Consider the following 18,976-nt stretch of genomic DNA (forward strand, 5'->3'; position numbering starts at 1 on the left):
GCTATGCACATTTATTATTAAAATAATTAGAGAATACATGGGTTTCTCTAAAAAATAAAAAGTTAACCAGACATTTGAAAGAATTCTTTCTTGAATCCCTGACAAATCTGGATATTGAAAGGGGAACTTATTGTCTGTTTCTTGCTTGAAATATAGCTTTTGATCATGATTGCATTCAGGAAATGCAATCAACAGCATGAGGTTCCACCAGTTTGTTTCACACAGGATTTGTGTGTGGCTTGGCCTCAGGTCCCCAACAAACTCATTATACTCTCCATTGTTCAGGAATTCAGATGATTCCTGTTAAAACACAGGCAACAACATTTCACAATCTCAATAGTTTGTCTTTAAAAACAATGTGCAATGCAGGATTAGTGGAGTACTTGACAGTCTCAGTAGTTATACTGTTCTGGTACCTTCCAGAGTAAGTGTGAGCTGCATGCTGTACATCAGGGATTCCAGGCTGAAACCTTCATCTGCTGCTGCAGCAGCAGCATATGGTTTCTAAATAGCTGTCCCACTAACCTAGTTACATCCTTAAAAGCAACCAGAAGTTTGATCCAAATGCCACTGGTAACACTGACCTGCCATCCCAATTAAAGCTATGGCATATACTGAGATTTTATGATTGAAGTACAAAACCCACTTGTACCCCTGCCAGCCAGGTGCTGCTGTTCACTTCTCTTCTCTTTCTCTGCCTCCAGGAGAACTTCCTTCCCTGGACTCTGCTGTAAAATGTCCATTTTACGGTCATGTCCTTCTCTCCTGCTTTCATAGCACAGTGTGTCTTGTACACCATTCCCTCCATCCCTCTGCAGGACCTTAGAAACAACATGGCAGGGAACCAGGTGTGCTCCAGGTGTGTGCACTGGCTGAAAAGAAGCTCACAAAGATGAGCCTGTGCACTTGTGGCAGGTGGGTTCCTGTGCAGCTGAGCCAATGGAACAGCTGGTTCCTGGGGCAAGGGTCCATCCCCAGCTTCTGACCTCCTCTCTGTGCCATTTGGATGAGTCCAGCAAGCACAAATGTGGACACCCAAGGCAGCTTGGATGGGAAGAGAGAGGGAATGTGACCTGCCATCTTGCTTAACTGTTAATTGTATTCCCCTTACTCAGCCTTGTGCAAGTGTGCCCTAAGGACACAGACCACAGCCACAGCCCTGCATGGAAGCAACAGCACCAGCCCACTCATCTCTGCAGTGTCCCCTTCTTCTCTCCCCCCAGACTGCTCCCTGCAGGATGTATAATTAATTTACCCACTTCAGCCACCTGATTTACAGACACGTAAGTGTTCCAGGCTAGTTCACACTGGATGTCTGTACTCTGCCCATGCCATGCAAGGAAAAATGGGCATTAAAATGAGCATTGCAATGGCAGGAAGCTCAGTGCACAGTGGGACTTTCCCTTTAGTAATGTCAGCTAGAAAATTTAACATTACTGTAGAGGCAGTTGGTGTTTTCAATGCTTGATCAGAACATCTGCTCTGTACAAAAGCTTGGTCCTGTGAGAGGACCAATAATCACTTTTCCTGACAAAGGATAAATGTAGATTCAAGCAATGAAAGTTACTGCAACCAGCCATCTTCACTGGGCTAGAAAAACTCAACCTTACCTTAATGCTCTCTTCCGTAGGAGCAGTCGTGAAGGCTTAAATCTGATTGAGTTTCCTTTGGCAAAATCTGTGAAATAGAAAAAAAAATCACATCAATTTGAAGATCCTGTAATAAATGGGGAACTTCTGGTACACTGGGTTATAGTTTCCAATCCTAACCTTTTTCCCCTGCAAAAGACTGTGCAGAGGCCTTCTCTCTATGCAAAGGAGCACCTGCTGGCATGTCCAAGATGGTGAAAAACCAAAGCTTTGTGAAAATGAGTACAGACAGTAGATACATCAAAAGCATCAACATTTTATGGAACTGCCATGTTCTATTCCTAATATTTGTGGTTTAGCAGTACAGCCTGAGGTGATCATTTAAAATCACTGTTTCCCAGCTTCTAACATGGACAATGGACATGTTTATGAAGCACTCTGCAAATGAGAAATGCTGCAAACAGCAAGAGCCTTTTTGGCTGCAGCCTGGCAATACTATTAAAGCTGCATATTCACTGCAGAAGCCAAGAGATGTCCAGCTGAGGATCTGTTGCAATAGTATTACACATCCATGGCAGAAATATTTCTGAAGATTGCCTACTGTTTGGAAGCTCCCTTTTTTTTTCTGAATAGCCTTACAACATGCATTTCACAGAGGAACTCATGTTTACACTGAGAGCAAAACTGCAGCCTTATGTTAAAAAGCATGTTTTACAAAGCCTCTGGGTTCCCAAAACTGTGTGAACCATAACAAGCAATGGGCAATCTCCCCACCCTCTCCTAGATTAAACTTTTTAATTTCTGCAATCAAGTGCATCACCAGAGGGTCTAAATGATGACCAGTGGAAGGAGGGAACCTCCTCTCCCTCCATTCAGTGAGGATGCAACCAAGACACCCCAGAGCTCTGCCAGCCAGGGAGCAGGTCCTGGCCTGGGACTGCTGTGCAAAACCACATGGAGCTACTGACAACTCACTCCCAATGACAAATTGCCTTCCATCCCCATCTGTATTAAATCTACTACCCAAGACCCTACATTAATAAACAGTTGGTCACTGACACAGCAATCATTTTATTTTTCAAAACCAGACCCAGACTTCAGAACACAGTCCAGACTTTAGAACAATTCAGTGGCAGCTACACTCCTATTACCCTACCTCAGAGCTGAGATTTAACTATTTCAAGGAAGACCTAACTGCAAAAATATTTTTTTGCTTATGCACAGTATTTTAAGTCTGGGTAGAATGTCTCTTATTTTTGCAGAAAGGGTTTAATGAAACTTATTATAGCTGACAATATGGGTCTTAATTTAGAGAAGGTACATTTTGTCTAAGCATTTCAAAACTTCTTATCCTCTTCCATTTCCTTCTGCCACCCCTACAGGTATAAAGATTGAAAAAACTTCTAAAAAGCAACAGAAAAAGATGATTTTAACAACTTGATAAAGAAGCTAAAAATATGCAAAAAGGCATTTTCTAGGCATCTGCTACAAGTCAGTGCAGATTTCAAGCAGCTTTGATAATAGCAGTCTTCAACTTTATTAGGCAACTTTTCCTGTTTTTGTTAACATTAATTTTCTCTTTCCATTAAGTGGAGAATAAAGCACACATATTACACAAAAACATCTTGTTAGATCAAAATAGAATATTATAAGAAAAACAGTGTGAATGGTATATAAATCATTATATTTTACACTACAGCATTAAAAAGAATACTCTGAGCCATATGGATCCTCTAAAAAGGCGAGATTTACATTACTTTGAGAGGACTGTGCACTAACTTCCAAAGCCCAGCTCAGTATCAGCTTAGCTAATCAGAACCAGGCATATCTTAAATTTATAGCTGTTCCAACAGGATGCAACCCATCCTAGAATTATTGGCACTGGAACAGCTGTCCACCATGAAAACCACAAGCAGACCACAGAGAAATTCTGCGTAGCCCAGCCAAAACTGGGGAGGGAATATGAGAAGGGAAGAAAGGAGCCTGCACTGCTTCCCAGGGAGCAGGGAGGGAGAAGGGCTGCTAGGAGGGGCACACCAGCCAGTTTGGCTCTTGCACCCCTTAAACACATGCAGCAACATTCATACACACCACATCTTTAATGCCTCAAAATAATCTTAAAACTCTGCTGTGTTTCACAGGGGTGAGTCCCGATCTTCCCCCACATCCCAAACACAGAAAAACTTAGCAGACAATAAAATTCCATTACAGAGTTTTGATATTTTATGTATTTCCTCCTGTTCAAATTAAACACCATGTGGGGGGGATTAAAGTCCAATAAAACTTACTTACCACAATATGGAAGTCTTAAATACAAACACAGGAGGAAAAGTAAACAACTCTGTCTCAAAAGACAATAAATATGCCCACAAAAGAAACATCAGTTTAGCAGAGTCTTATTCAATGGTTAATTTAAAGATGAAAAAACCCACCCTCACTGTACTCTATAGACAGAAAAAAAAATTTACAACAGCATTTTGTTCTTTTTGTGCTTTTTACTGAAGAATTCTAAACATGTTCATAATCATATTATAGCAATTTAAAATATTTTTATTCAAAATTAAGAGAATCTTTACTGAAGTGTAAATCAGACTTGCTCACAAGTTTAACCATTTGTTCAGTCGAGTTCTCTCTCCCTTAGGCACAAACTACCCGATAAAACTACTATCCATAATTTAATATGCAGGAAATTTAAAATGAACAATCTAAAAAGAAAAAGTAGCTATAACCTTCCAGCATTACTCAGTATATTTAAAGGCCCTAAGTCGGTGGCATGCTAAGCTAATTAAAAGATCCATCTAATCGGATCTTTCAAAAGTGTCCTTTAGGAAATAACAAAATAGCCTGGGTGACTAACTGCATACTGATTGCTAAAGTACCTAATGCAGCTGCAGGAGAGCCAGTCAAACAACATTTACACATGCAGACATACAAATGAGAGATTAACACACAAAAACTGCATTTTCTTTTATCTGCTTGGAACTCTTACCTTGCTCCTCAGAGTATTTAACATTTCCCAAATAGCTGGAGATCCAAGGATTTCTGAACATGGTTGCACAAACAAAGGATTCGGCAAAGAGAAACTACAATAGCAGCTAATTCTGAAGCAGGCACAGCCCTTAGGCCTGTCTTAGCAATATCGTGTAGAGATTTTTCATAGCACAGGACTGGAGCTGTCAGGCTCTGCGTCCCAGGGAGTACAGTAAATGCATAGCAATAGGCTGCAAGCCGGAGCAGCTCAAGCCAATAATCAGATTACGAACAGAAATTAGGCACATGAATGCTAAAACAGATTGGGCAGTGGTGATTGGGAGATTTATAATATTACCACTTCAAATATCCAGCCAAATTGCACACTATATTCCTGCAAAACGAATGCAGAACCCCTGAATCCTCATATTAAGAAACCAACCAAACAAAAAAACCCCCAACAACAACAGAAAAAATGTCGAGAAGAGGAATAATTCCTTCATATCTCTAATCAGGATAAACTGCAGTGCTTATTTAAGAAAAACAGTATCCAGGCTGCCAAAAAATGGACTCTGATAATCATAGCATTATGCTTAAATGTTTTGCCTAACTATTAGTTGGAACATTTAAAACAGACAAGATTTATGGATAACATATGAGCAAAATTACTGGTGGGGGTAGGGATTTAAGAACAGACACCACAGCTCCAAATATTTTAATTTGAGACAGAAGGTAAAAAATTGCACTAAAGTACTGTCTAGCTACCTTTTTTTTTATTAAACAGATTTGATGGATTTTGGATTGAAGAGTTGGAACCCTTTTAGCTAATTTTGAAAGTCTGGAAATATTTGTTTGCAATGGTGCAATAACCCTGGCTTAGGAGCTCCCACTGAACTACCTGATGGTCTAACACAGACACAAAGAAGCATTAAATATGTGATTGAAACAGGTCCATGCACTTAACCCAATCCAAACAAATAGGGAACTCTATCAGCTTCCCTCCAACAGACCTCTTCCCTTCCAAAAGATTTTAGCTGCTATCTGTATCAGGCTGAGAGAGATAGGGTGGTTCAGCACAGAAGAGGTTCCAAGGAGACCTTAGAGCACCTTGCAGTGCCTACAGGTGGCTACAAGAGAGCAGGAAAGGAACTTTACAAGGACCTGTAGATAGGCCAAGGTGCAATGGCTTTAAGCTGAAGAGGGGTAGGTTTGGATATTAGGAAAAAATTCTTTATTATGGGGGTGGTGAGGCCTCTGGAACAGGTTGTCCAGAGAAGCTGTGAATTGCCCCATCCCTGGAAGTGTTGAAGGCCACGCTGGATGGGCCTTTGAGCAACCTGGGCTGGTGAAAAGTGTCCCTGGCAGGGGGGTTGGAATGAGATGATCTTTAAGATCCCTTCCATTCCAAACCATTCTATGATTCTATATGTAGAAAACTCTCCACAGGACTGGGGTTGTCAGGACCATGAAAAGGCAGACTAGAAACACAAGGCTGAAGTTCTTGACTATTCTTACCTGTTTTTGTGATGCCTGGTAGAACAGAACCCTGATCCTATGCCGGGAACTTAAATGTATGGACAAGATATGAACAATGATGCTGTGAAAAACTGCAAAACCACAAGTGAAAAACCTACTCTATCAAAAACCTATTAATGGCTGTTCGCTCATCATGAAGTTGTATTTAGCTTCTCTAGGTCATCAAAACACTGTTCTTCATGCTAACAAGTTATTGCAATGGATAGAAGAACATGCATTCCATCTTGTCCAATGCACCTGATATTTGTTTTAATATATTTATTTTTAAAAACATAAATCATGTTGGAGTCAACCTAATCAAAGCACCTTTTCTTAGCTCATCTTTCAACAGTCCAGAACTCCCTGGAACAAGAATCACCCAACACAAGGAATATTGAAGCCTCTGACTCATCAAGTAACCCTCTCTGTTCAGAAATATTTGATGGTACATACCATGTTTCTTTTCTTTGCTGTAACCTTGCCAATTACATGTTTAATTGTAACCACTCCCAGCACTACCAACAGAACACAAACCAACACTGCTGTGCACTCCTGACCAGCTGTGAAGGCCTCCATGTACTTGAGCCTAATATATACAAAAAATGTAATCTGTTGGCACTAGTCCAAACCTTCAATTAACATGAAAATCTGGCACTTTATGGCCAAGGCATAAGTGCAGGTGTGCTAAAAACACAAAAATAAGATGAGGCAGAACTTACTAAGGAGCTGTTGGTAATAGCTCATGGGGAAATTCTGGACCAGGATATGTGTTGGTATAGCAACAAGAGACACCCTGCCCCCAGAAAAAAACCTTCTTTCTCAACCTTGCCTGTCTGAAGATTGTTTACCTGATCTCATTAATAGAGGTATTATTACTTGGAGCATTTTTAACCACCTGTAATTCATCTGGTCCACAGTAAGGGAAGTTTCTGATAAAGCTCAGGTAAACATCACTCATTTGATAAATATTGTGTCTGCAATCTTTAGCAAGGTTGAAGGAGAAGTTAGACCTGACAGCTGAGCTGATGCAATAGCTCAAGGCTGCCAATAAAGACAGTCCTAGCCATCATTCCTCCTGCTGCAGCAGCTCTGCTAGCTCCTGCTCCCCTAGTGACCCAGCCTGACAGCTACAATGGGAGTAAATATTTCCTTTCATTTTTGCTGGGCATGCTTTTCAGGAGGTGCCAGAACAAAGAAAAAGGCACAAGCTCTTATGATCAGTAAAAGGGATCAACTCTTCTGGCTAACAAAGGAGGTGGGCTCAGCTCAAATGTCACCCCCCATCTGGCAATGTCCCCTACAACAGGAGGAGGGGTATGGTTGTTTTTGTGGAGGGCAGGGTCAGGCTCCCCCATTGCTCTGCTATACATCATCCTCAATGTTTTGTCCTGGTGAATGAGGTGCAGAAGGGAGAGCACAGAGAGCTGCAGAAAGACAGGAAAACTCTGGAATGCCTTTCACAATTGTGTAATTTTTAAACAGGCTCTTGCTTGTGCTGTTCATATTCTGCCTACAGTACACAGTAAGAAGCCAGTCTCTACAATTGGTCTGGCTACCACCTGGGAAGAAATATCTGTGATAGGCTTTGGTGCAAATGGGACTCCTTTTCCTATTATACAGCTGGCAGGTCAAGAATCCAGGGGCTACCTCATGGGTCCAAAGAGAGGGAAAGTAAAATATTCAATTAAAGAAAGAATCTCTATCAAGCTCTTCACAAAAGTACCTAGAGTTTGGCTTAAACATCTCTTCATGTTTGGCTGGAAGGTGATCATCAGCCATTGCTCCATGCACAGGATCTATGTGCATGATAGAGGATCTATGATTTAACATTCCTGGCACTGCTGTTGATACTGAAATTGTGCTGCTGTGCAGAATCTGCAATCCCAGAGTTCATTCAGTGTTGAGTCAATATGAGGGGTATGTGCCAACACTGGTCCCAGTATTAAAACTCTGAGCTGTTGGAGCCTTTGGGTATTACAGCAATGCTATGCACTTCACACAGATCATTTGGAATACTGAACTGTAGGTAAGTGACCACTTCTGTCCCTCCTTTCCACCAAAAAGGGATCACCTGTCACAAGAGGAGTCTCTGTGCTGGCCCTTAACCAGATTTGGAAGTGGAAAAAAACAGGGTGCAAAACCAGTAAGTCAGCAGAGTCAAGGGTATCAAGAAAAGAAGTCTTGGATTTAGCATTTTGCTGCTTGTTTAAAAACAGCAGGTTTAAGAGCAAATCTTTCCCAGAGAAAAATAAGTTAATCTCTAAATACTCGATGAAGAAAGGGGGAAGAGCAGTTTGCCCTTCAAAAATGACCCAGTCTCCAGGACCTACAAGTGTGCTCAGCCAAACCATGTTATCAAGGCTGTGTTACAAATCAGTAGTAATGTTCTTGTCCCCCTCTGCCATCATTAATTCTTCAGCATTAGCAGCTTCCAACATAAGCAAACACAGAGAGAACAACAGTTCAGCCTTCAGAAAGGGGGGCAGCCCAGTGGGAAGCTAAGTTTGCAGTCATCTGGGCTTAGAGCTGGAGGTTAAGCATGTATACATTTCAAATCTGAGACTGCTCATGAAAGAGCAGCTGGCAGTTAAATATTGTTCTGAAGCTTCCCACAGGAAGAGAAGGAAAATATCTTCCTTTTGTCTGGCAAAACTAATAGCTCTAATCAAAGCTGGAGTTTAAAGGACTTGAAAAATGCTTCCCAACTTCCAGGCCTGCCAGCCCCAAAGCACTGAGGAGTTATGAACCAGGTCCCACCAAGATCAGGCCTTTTTTGCTCTGGAATTTTGATCACTTATGAATTTATATTTAGAAGTGTTTAGAAGTGATAAAGAGAGATAGATACTTTGTTGTGACTTGCAGTTATCATAAAAGCAAAAAATCAAAGAAGCCCATGACAGCTGTTTGAAGAAAAGCTAAAAATAAAATAAAATTTTAAAGAAATCAACAAGGCAGAGGAAAGAAAACCCACAGTGAGTGCATGAAACTTTCTGCAAATATGCTAGTTAGGTAAACAGGAATCTGAGCCACACAGAAAACTGAGATGCATAAATTATGATCTTGTATAAATGTAATGATGAAGTCATGTTTTCATCCACTCTTCAAGGGTAGAGATCTAAAGGAGCTCATGAATTTTATTCCACTGCTCTTCTGGCCAAGGTGAGCATCCTTGGATTAGCTAGTCAAAGTGAGCTCTGCCAAGATCTGAGATGCTGTGGATGATTGCAGGAATGAAGGTCAGAACACTGGGCTAAATCAAACCATTCTTTTCCATCAGTCCATCTGACCTCCCCTCCCAGGCTGCAGGCTGCTTGCCCACCCCACGCCACCCTGTCAGTTTTTGGTGTGTAGATGTATCTTTCCAAAGGAATGTGGCATGACACTCCCTTTTCTTATTTCCCCTTCCTCCCAGCCTCCAGCAATCTCTGCCAAGTTGTTCAAGAAGCCAGCCCAAAGCTGAAGGACAGGTCAAGAATCTCCCAGAAGATAATTTCAGTAGTACAATCACATAAAAGCTCAAGTCACATCCCAGCAGCCCACCTTGCAATCACAGTACATATTCTGGGTTGGCAATGCCAGTCAGGTTTGTCTTCTCCATCCAAACCCCATGTATGTGGGGAAGTGGTATCTTCTCATTTCTTAAATTGAGGCCATTCTTATGAACTTCAAAAATAGGATAAAGTTTCCTGACATGGTGTCATCACTCCAGTGGAAAGCAAATATAATCCTTTCCAAAAAATCATCTTGGTGAGATGATTTATGTTTGGCCAGTGATTGTGTTTAGGACAAGTCTTCAGTTTAACTTCAGCAGCGCATTGCTTGTGTAGTGTACTTTAAAACAGGTCATATGCAAAGAGATGAAAAAAGCTGATTAGAAAGATTTATAAAGGGGACTGAGGTTTGTAGTACAAAATGTGTTGAAAGAACATGGATGGTCTTTTTGTACTGGCTATTTAGTAATGTGCTCTGGGAAAAGGAAGAACAACAGGTATTTTTTGTACCCACACTAGAAATCCTCATCTCCAGATTACTATTTCACACTTCACTCCATTCATTAATATCAGCAATTAATTACCCTTATAAGGGGATTTTGGTATCTTTGGAACACATTTCAGAACAGGGAACATCCCTACCTCTCATATCACTGTTCACAAAGCTGCATGACAAGACTGCAGCATAATTAAAAGCTGTCCAAGGTTTTCCTCTTTAGGAGTAGGATCAGACTCGAGAAGCTCCTTCAAGGAAGTTCAAAGGCCAGATGCCCTTTTCTCATGTGTAATCAGATATATCAGTGGGGCACATTATCTGTATTCAGTCACACCTATCTGTCTCTGGGCCCAAAGCCCAGACAGAAGATGTCAGGTGTGAACACATCCATTTCTGCACTGAGCAAATGGCTGGAAAGGAGGATAGGGCAGGAACTCCTCTCCCAGCAATACAGACAATCTCAATCATTAAACAGCTCAAGGACTTTGAGGAGACATGGTGTTTTACCCAGTGAAACAGCACTGGAGAGCATTGCACAGCACAGCTCTCTGTGGAGCAGCTGGAGCTCACACTGTGAAGGCAGAGGGTCAGTCACAGCTTGTGGACATCCTTCAGTGGAGTTGTGAAGCCTCAGCTTCTTCTTTGCTGTTGCAGTGAACAACAGCTTTGCTGCTGAGATGGCCCAGGCTTAAACTCTTGTTGGGAGACTTAAACTTGTGTGCCTCAAAAACAAGCAGCCAAGGTTTCCAGGATGGGTTTCCCCATCTTCTGACACTTCTAGTGTCTGCAAGCAGTACGAGGCTGTCTCCTTGCCTGGAGCAGCAAGTTGCCCCATGCAGGTAGGTGCCACAAAAAGCCCTGCCACACTACTGAGTTTTCTCCTGCCTGATCTTGAACACCTCTGCACATGTGTAAAAACCCAATAAGGGAGCAGAGAGAGGCATGCATACCCTAAGAAAGAATTTATAACAAAGTTCTTTGGCTCTTTGTGGTAGTCATCTAAGGAAAACACCAATTTTGTTTACCACTGCAATGTGACATTTCACAGGCCACATCCTATCCCTGCATACTTACCCTGAGATATAATTTTTCAAGCCTCAAACAGACAGCACCCTTGCAGACAAGAAATACTTGACCCCAGCTCCCATCCTGTTTATGGCATGTTGCAATGCTTTCTCAGAAAATTAAATATTTATTAAAAGAAATAAAGAAAAATGTATGCTTTATTCAAGAGCTGATGGTCAAGGTAGGACAGGTCAACTGCCAGTACTGTCACTGCACTATGAAAAAGGCACATGTACCAGGCTTAATTTGCAACCAGCACAGCTAAGCAAAAATTAAGAGGATAAAAAGCTAACCCAGTGATGCTGCAGATCTGGAGTCTGTTCTCTAGAGAGCAGGTTTAAATTCATGGCAGCTATGGAGTTTTTCTCTTTATTGCCCTCATTCACTGCCAAGGCCCCTGCAAAAATCACCAACATTCTTGGTGCTCAGGGGGGTGCCAGGAAGTTAATCACAAGTCAGATCCAAAGAGCCTTCCCAGAGCTGCCTGGGAAAGTTTGCACAGCATCTGCTTGTCTAAATCTATGGAGATTACACTAAAGAAAAAACGTAAATACTTTTTAAAAGGCTTCTTCCATGTGAAAGTCAGATTTCATGAGGTGGGTGTGAAGCAACCTAGCTTAGTCCTGGTCTGTACACAGACAGTGGGTGCCAATGTACCCTTTCTTCTCGGAGGGAGATAACTGTTTTAGGCAGTAAAAATAAGTTTTCCAATAAAGGGCATAAAACTGCATAATAAGAGAGGAGAAACAAGTCCCAGAGTCATTAAAAAAAGAAAATAAATAGTTCCTCTTAGTCCAGTACTCCTCTGAAAGCAGGCAGTGCAAGGAATGAAGACATACTTCCAGCAAAGGCCCACAGAGTGTTTCAGTATATGGACCGACAGCGTGAACTGCTATCCTAAGGTTATAAAACTGTGCTAGGAACACAACTACAACCACTAACATTTGCACAGAAGGATTTCACTTTTTAGAGCCACCTCTAGCACAATTCCTGCTATTTGCAGGCAGGGTGCAGTTCAGTGGCAGGCCCAGGCACAGCAGCTCGCTGTCAGCTAGGAACAGAACTGCAGCCACTAACATTTGCACAAAAGGATTTCACTTTTAAAGCCAGCTCTAGCACAATAGTTGCTATCTGCAGGCAGGCTGCAGTGTCAGTGGCAGGCTCAGCACAGCAGCTCGCTGTCAGCACCGCGCTTCTGGGTCGCATCTCCCGGGGTCTGCGCCGGATCCGTTCAGGGCTGCGCGGTTCATGCAGCCCGTTCCGTCCCCAGACACGGCTCTGCAGCTTGCCTAATAAGGCCAGGCGTGAGTTGACTGGCTGGCTTAGAGGTCACCCAGTGTTTACCTTGCGAGCCAGCGGCAGCTGGAGCCTCCCAGCGCTCCTCTGCTCCATCCCCGCGCTGGCAGGGCCGCGGCAGCCGGGGCACATCGGCGCTGCTGCTACAGCTGAGGGGGACACGCTGTGGATTCACCACACAGCATCAAACTGCAGGGAGTGCAGGCACAGTTTCCACCACAGCACACTGCAGGACCACTAGACTGAAAAAATAATCAGGTTTCTCACTGCATGAATTGCTCGAAAGTAGGGCAGCGGTGTAGGTATGAACAGCCACCTTCACAGCTCCGAGGCAGCAGACAGGTACTTGTCAAACACCAGAACCAAGGGAACGAGATGAAAGCAAGGCAGAGATACTCATTTGAGCACTACTATTTAATTATGTATTACTCTTGATCAGTTATGGTGAGATTCACTGCAATTCAGACAGATGGCTTCAAAAGTAATGATTTACTCTCCACAAAAATAGCTATCCGGCCAAATTAAAAATCTCTTCTTCTGCTGCTTCCCTTGTGATTCAGTCTATTTTCTCCTTTACACCACTCCTAAGGCAACTTCAAGATGCCACATTTGGATACTGTCCTACCCATCTTCCCAGCACACTGTGAGGAAAGCCAGGAGACAGCTCTGTGGTTAGAGCTGGCAGGCAGAGGAGAGCAGCACAGGTACCACAGCACTGCCACGAGACCCCTGCGAGGGGACACACACAGTGGCTTCTGCCCTCAGGTCAGTACAGACAATGCATTTCCATCCTTAATTAAAACCACCTTCTAAGGTTCAAATATCTACCTACTACTATCAGATATAATGATGTATTTATCATGCAATTCTGCTAGAAAATTGTCTTGAGTACAGGGAGTAAAGCTAAACTAAAAAGTAAAAGCTATTATTAGTTTTTAAAAACTAAACTATGATTATCACCCTACTGAAATTAAATTATGGAAAACTAAACTATGATAATCGCCCCACTGAAGTAACAAAACTATCACAGTTTTGTCCTGCTCCTCCTATGAACCTGAGGTTCACAATATTATAATTAAAAGAGATAAAATATATGGCCCATTCACTCTTAAAACAGTAAATTTTTTTTAAAATCAGCTGATAGTTTGTAAGCTTAGCCATTATCATTTTGGGCTGAAGCTGTGCCCAGGTGCACACACAGATTTTGGCTCAGAATTGCTGACTTTCACCTCAGACTGTTCTCACCCAAAATATATTTCACTTATACAAGGAAATGGGGCACACACATTCAAAAAGGGGCCAGTCAGACATGATTACACAAAGGTAAGTCCTAAAATAAGCCAGCTCACTTTGTGTCCAATTTGCTTAGATCAGCAGCACAATATGCTCTTATGAATATCAATAATGAATGCTGGAGGAAACTAAACAACACACAAGGAATGAGAAGAACTGCTGTGTGAGCATTAGACCTGTTAAGAGTTTTAGGAAGAAGTCAAGATAGCTCTGAACTATGAAAATCAGTCACATTTCACAGACTTTCAGGCTGGGATGAGAGAAAAGCTAGAGGAAAGTGCTTTGCTAGAGGAAATGGGTTCATCTATTCCTTTCAAGTCTCTCTGAATACACACTGACAAATGCAAAGTACCAGGGGAACACTACTTCTGCTCTTGGTTAAAAAGGAGAATCTCAATAAACTTGGGCACATCTGGAAGGGAACACTCTGACACCCTCACAGGTGATTGCTTATTTGTCACCAGTTATTTTAGTTTGTGTAACTGCACGTGAGCAAAGGCTTTCCAATGCTTTTATGCTTTCACCATTTTAATTTTAAACGGGAGATAATGTTACAGCTGACTTTTCTCCATTTTAACACTCCCATTTTTCATGCTTGCTCACAGACAATATGATTTCCAACGCAGGCTTCAGGAAGGAATTCTGGAAATACAGCAGTATCTCCTCCTCTGTCCTAATGATAGGGGGAAAGGTAGAATTAATGTTTATTAAAATCTATATTCTGAATATTTTAAATGCAAAAGGTGGTAGAGAAGTGGTAGGGAAGTCACCCACATGAAGAAACCTGGCTTTTTCACTGCTCAGGACAAAGCACAGTAACTGTAGTCAGTTAAACCTGACTGGTGCAGAGCTAGAGAGTAAAATTCTCATTGAACTTTTCAAGAACAGGCCAGAAAAGCAATTTCAGCAAAATCTGTATGTGCATAGCAAAAGTGATGCTGAAAGAGCAGCTCACATAAGACCTCTGCTTAAATCAAGGCTGAAGAATACTTTCCACACTCAGTCCCCCAAAAAGGCCACCTCCTCCAGTGACCTTACAAGAATCAGCTGCCACCCCAGCTCTCTGTCACAGGAGAGGAAACACATCCACCATGTAATCACCAGCTATGTGCTGCAGGCACACATTCACTGAGAAGACAGATGGGGTTTCAGTGAGGTAATGGGGCAGTGTTCTTCCCCTGCTCTGCAGATGGTCAGTTCCAGCTCGAAAGTAAAACATCATGGCTTTATTGAAATTAAGTGAGTAGAGAAAACAGCCTACAAAAGAAAGAACAAGGGCAGTTCCTTGGGGAGCCAAGAGGTTTGTTACAGTCCAGGTTCCCAGAGCCACCTCAAGAGCAGACAGGGAACAGCCCCCAGGGCTGGTGCAATACTGATGCCTGTGTGATGGCTGAAGAGAAGTGCTCTGTCACACCCCAGCTTTTACTGACACATGGAGGAACTCAGCTGCATTTGCTCCAAATTTCCTCCTCCCAAAACTAGAGCCACCATTCCCAGCTCTACTCTTTTTAGTCTCCCAGCTCTCATCTTTGTCAATCCCTCACTTCTGATTTTATTTCTGCTGCCTTCTGTATACTTCCAACTTCTTCCTGTACCCCATTTTATGGGTAATTCCCCTGCATTTCATTCTTCAGTGTTTCTAAATGTACTTCCACTTCTCCCCTGGGTCAACTCAATCTCCTCACTAACCCTCTTAACCCACTTCATTTCACCTCCTGCACAAACCCAGCCATCTTTTTGAGAAGGGTTTTGTTTTGCTTCTCCAGGAGATTTCAGTAAAGGTCTGTCCAACCTAGCACACTTTATTAGGAGAGAACTGATCACAGGAATCTAAGGAGCTGTTCTAGTGAGAGCTGAACCAACTGCAGTGTACAAAGCTTAACTTCTGCAGCACACTGTGGAGCAGCCAATAACCAGAAGGTCACAGTGTAAACATGCTGATACTCTTGGACATTTTTTTCTTGCAGGTAAATTCCCTTCATCAGTCAACTTGTTTGTCCCATGAATAGCATCAAAGGAATGCTGCACTGTTTCAAGAGAGGCACTAAGCATGTGTAATGGAAAGAGACATCCCTTAAAAAAGAGAAAAGACAGGCAGCTTGAACAAATTAAGAGCTGGAAAGAAAGGACTCGCTTGATGTCTTAATGGCCATTGGTTGTTACAGTAATACACCAACAACCACTTACAGAAAGGGTGCTGGACTAGAGCCTTGCAAGACAAAGAAAAAATACCTTGCCTTGCAAGGTATTTGTCTAAAAGTGAGGCAAAACCCCTGCTGAGGAACAGTGTATAATCATCAAGCTCACAGACAAGCACAGTGCAATGTCTCCTAGCACAGTGGGACCCAGCCCTGTGCCAGGAGATGCTTCAGAATGCTCAGTCCCCAGGACCTCAGCAGGGGCTGCAAACCCCAGCAGGGAAATGGGCTATGCTCTGCAGTAAGGCTTCTCTCTGCCACCACACCACACTGTCTCCAAACCCAGGACCTTGCAGCTCTCAGGGGAAATGAGACATTGCAAGCTTTGGGGAATTTTGGGTACAGGGACCCTAGGAAGCTCCACTGTTAAATGCCCCGTCATCCTCACACACTCCATAAAGGCTGGGCCCACAGTTTGTGATTCAAGCAAGGAAAGGCAGCTGTTCATGAGCCTCAGTACCTTGACAGAGCTTGTACTGGAGAGACACACATGAAATTCTTGCACTGAGTTCATTGTCAGCACAGAGTCCTGCTCACAGAGTCTACAGAAAGGCATTCTTATGTCATGAAGACAGTCCTTCCTACACCAGGGAGCCTCTGGGAGCCATTTGGGAACTCACTTCAGCCCACCAGCACGACTGGCATATTTACTATGAAGTTCTAGATCTACATTCCACACAAAGGATGTTGAAGTCCAAGTAAGATGCTCGTTTTCCTCATTGCCTTTCTGTACCTGGCCTGACTTGTAAGTGCTAATGGAAAACCTGAATAAAATACAGCGGTAGAAGAGTTAAGTAATCCAGCAGCTTCTCTAAATTATTTAACAATTAGTAGTGCAGCTAAGCATACACATAGATTGCTTTGACTTAAAAAAATCATGTGCATAAATAGTCAAGTAAACAAACAAACAAAAAAAAAGGCTCAGTGAAGGCTACATTTTAGGACATTCAGACTATCTTGTAAAGATACTGTTTGCCAATGGCTGTAAGTCAAACTGCAGCAGTATTTCAGACTGCCATGGAAAGTATGCCTGTATTAGAACCCAGTACAATAAACTTTAAATCCTTGACAGCATGTGGCCATGCATGAGGTCACTGTGAAAAGCTGCAACATTTTCTTGAGCTCTTTATTTTTGTTTCCTGAGAAGCCATAATCAGCAGTTTATACCCAAAGTCTAGATGTAAAGTCAGCACAGGCTGGACTAAGTCCAGAAGTTGCATTAGTTCACAATATACAGGAAAAGAACAAAATCCTATCCAAGGAGACCCAGAGCACTAGAATGCTCTTTAATGAAGGCTGAACAAAACTAGAGCACTGCTCTAGTGAAGGCACTATATAGGGATTTCATTGGGATACCATAATTTCATTTTTATAGTCAAATTCTCACTTTCTGCCCTCAAGGGTATGTGTGCATATGTGTGAAAGTATCCTATTAAACAATTTGGCATATGTAAGTCCTCAACTGGTTCCTTTTTTGGGAACTTTTTTTTGGCTAAGTAGTAATAACATTATTACTTGCAAGTCATTATGAAGTACAGTGTGTGAGCATCCAGATTCTAGTATTTCAAGGGTCTGTGGGTGCATAAAACACACGTGCATAGAAACTGGGTTTTATAGGAAGAAATGTTTTGTTGGTTGGGTTTTTTTAGCTTTTTTTTCATCTATTGACTATTAGAACATTTTATGTGAGAATAAACACACAACTCACCTATCTTGTCATTTTGTCTTGCAGTCAGAATGCAAAAAACAGCAGAAGTCAGGTAACTTGGTAAATAATCTCAGAAAATTACTTCCAAAACCAGAAAGACAGGGAGGACAAAAAGGAGTAAAGTGAGGGTTGCCAAGGTGAATGAGCTCTAGGAATGCCAGAAATCTACACTTGGTGTGGACTGCTCTCATGTTTTGTTTCAAAAGCTGTTTCTCTGTGGAAGTCATACTGTTAGTTATGTTTCTTTTTCAAATCAGTGAAGCAAACAACTGAGTGTATTCCAGGATCACTACTTTGTGGAAAATTCCTTAATGGGAACATCCAATAGCAAACATTGTTAAATATTGTAACAAATTTATCCCTCACTACACAAATAGAAAACCAACATCGTATTTCTATTTTCTTATCTACACGCCTTAAGTGCTTCTGCTCACTGACTCTTTTCTCTTCTTTAACATACTCTATCATGAGAAAAACAAACGTGGGCTCTGTACAGAATTATTCAGTTTTTAAATTTGGAGAGTGCAGCAGGCCTTTTGCTTCCTTTCAGTTACCCTCATAAAGAGATAGGAGTTGGAAAAAATATCTCAGAACAGATTTGGGCTCCAGTTGAGTTGGAAGAATCTACAGTTAACCCATTTCTATCGACTGAAATTGCTTTATTTAACTTTTTTCCCCTTCCCATTTTTAATCCCATCAAGTGTTATGCCAGCTAAATCTCTCTCTTTCCAAGCACAAGTATTATTAATTAATCAGGATGGAGTCCTATAAATACGCATATTTCAACTTCATAGAGCATTCTCTGCATAGAGCATTACCTCTGCCATAAATAAAAGCTACTTACACAACATGCAGCCAAGATACAAAGCCCTATCTGTTAGAACTGAGCCATCACACTCCATTAAGCTCCAGTCAGATTACAGCTTTTCTGTAACCTGTTCCACACCACATATCAGTCTAGTACTGCTACTACATTTTGGTCAAGCATTAAAACAATATATTGGTATTAGCTTCTAATATTTCCTTCCCTATGCACTTGCTGCAGAGAGGCCACACTCAGTACCACCAACCCCTGGAGTCCAAGGGTGATCTGGTGTCCAGTGCAGGTGTCCAGGACATTCCCTGAGACTCATAAGACAGGTTACTAAAGCACTGGCAATGCTGCTAAAGTATGAGCAGTATTAGTGCTGGAGGGGCATTCACAGCTCATTACAGGTAAATTCTTGACAAATTTGAGAGCAAACCACAAAAAACTTAGCTCCAACACTAGCCATGTGACCAAAGAGTTCTGTGACTCTAGTACCCCATGGAAGGGATATCTTAACATGCTTTAATATTTAAAAGTTTCCATAAAC

General features: G+C 42.0%; 1 protein-coding gene across 7 annotated transcripts in view; it reads right to left on the reverse strand.

The window, feature by feature from the left end:
• The window catches only part of SVIL (supervillin), a 134,453-nt gene that overhangs the window by 63,136 nt on the left and 52,341 nt on the right, over positions 1-18,976 (reverse strand). For all 7 annotated transcript variants that reach the window (XM_058825573.1, XM_058825555.1, XM_058825562.1 and 4 more), the window contains one exon: positions 1,611-1,677. The gene's annotated coding sequence lies outside the window, so the exon portion shown is untranslated. The remainder of the gene's footprint in view (positions 1-1,610; positions 1,678-18,976) is intronic.

Source organism: Ammospiza caudacuta, chromosome 1 (genome assembly GCF_027887145.1).
Source record: "Ammospiza caudacuta isolate bAmmCau1 chromosome 1, bAmmCau1.pri, whole genome shotgun sequence".
Lineage (NCBI taxonomy): Eukaryota > Metazoa > Chordata > Aves > Passeriformes > Passerellidae > Ammospiza > Ammospiza caudacuta.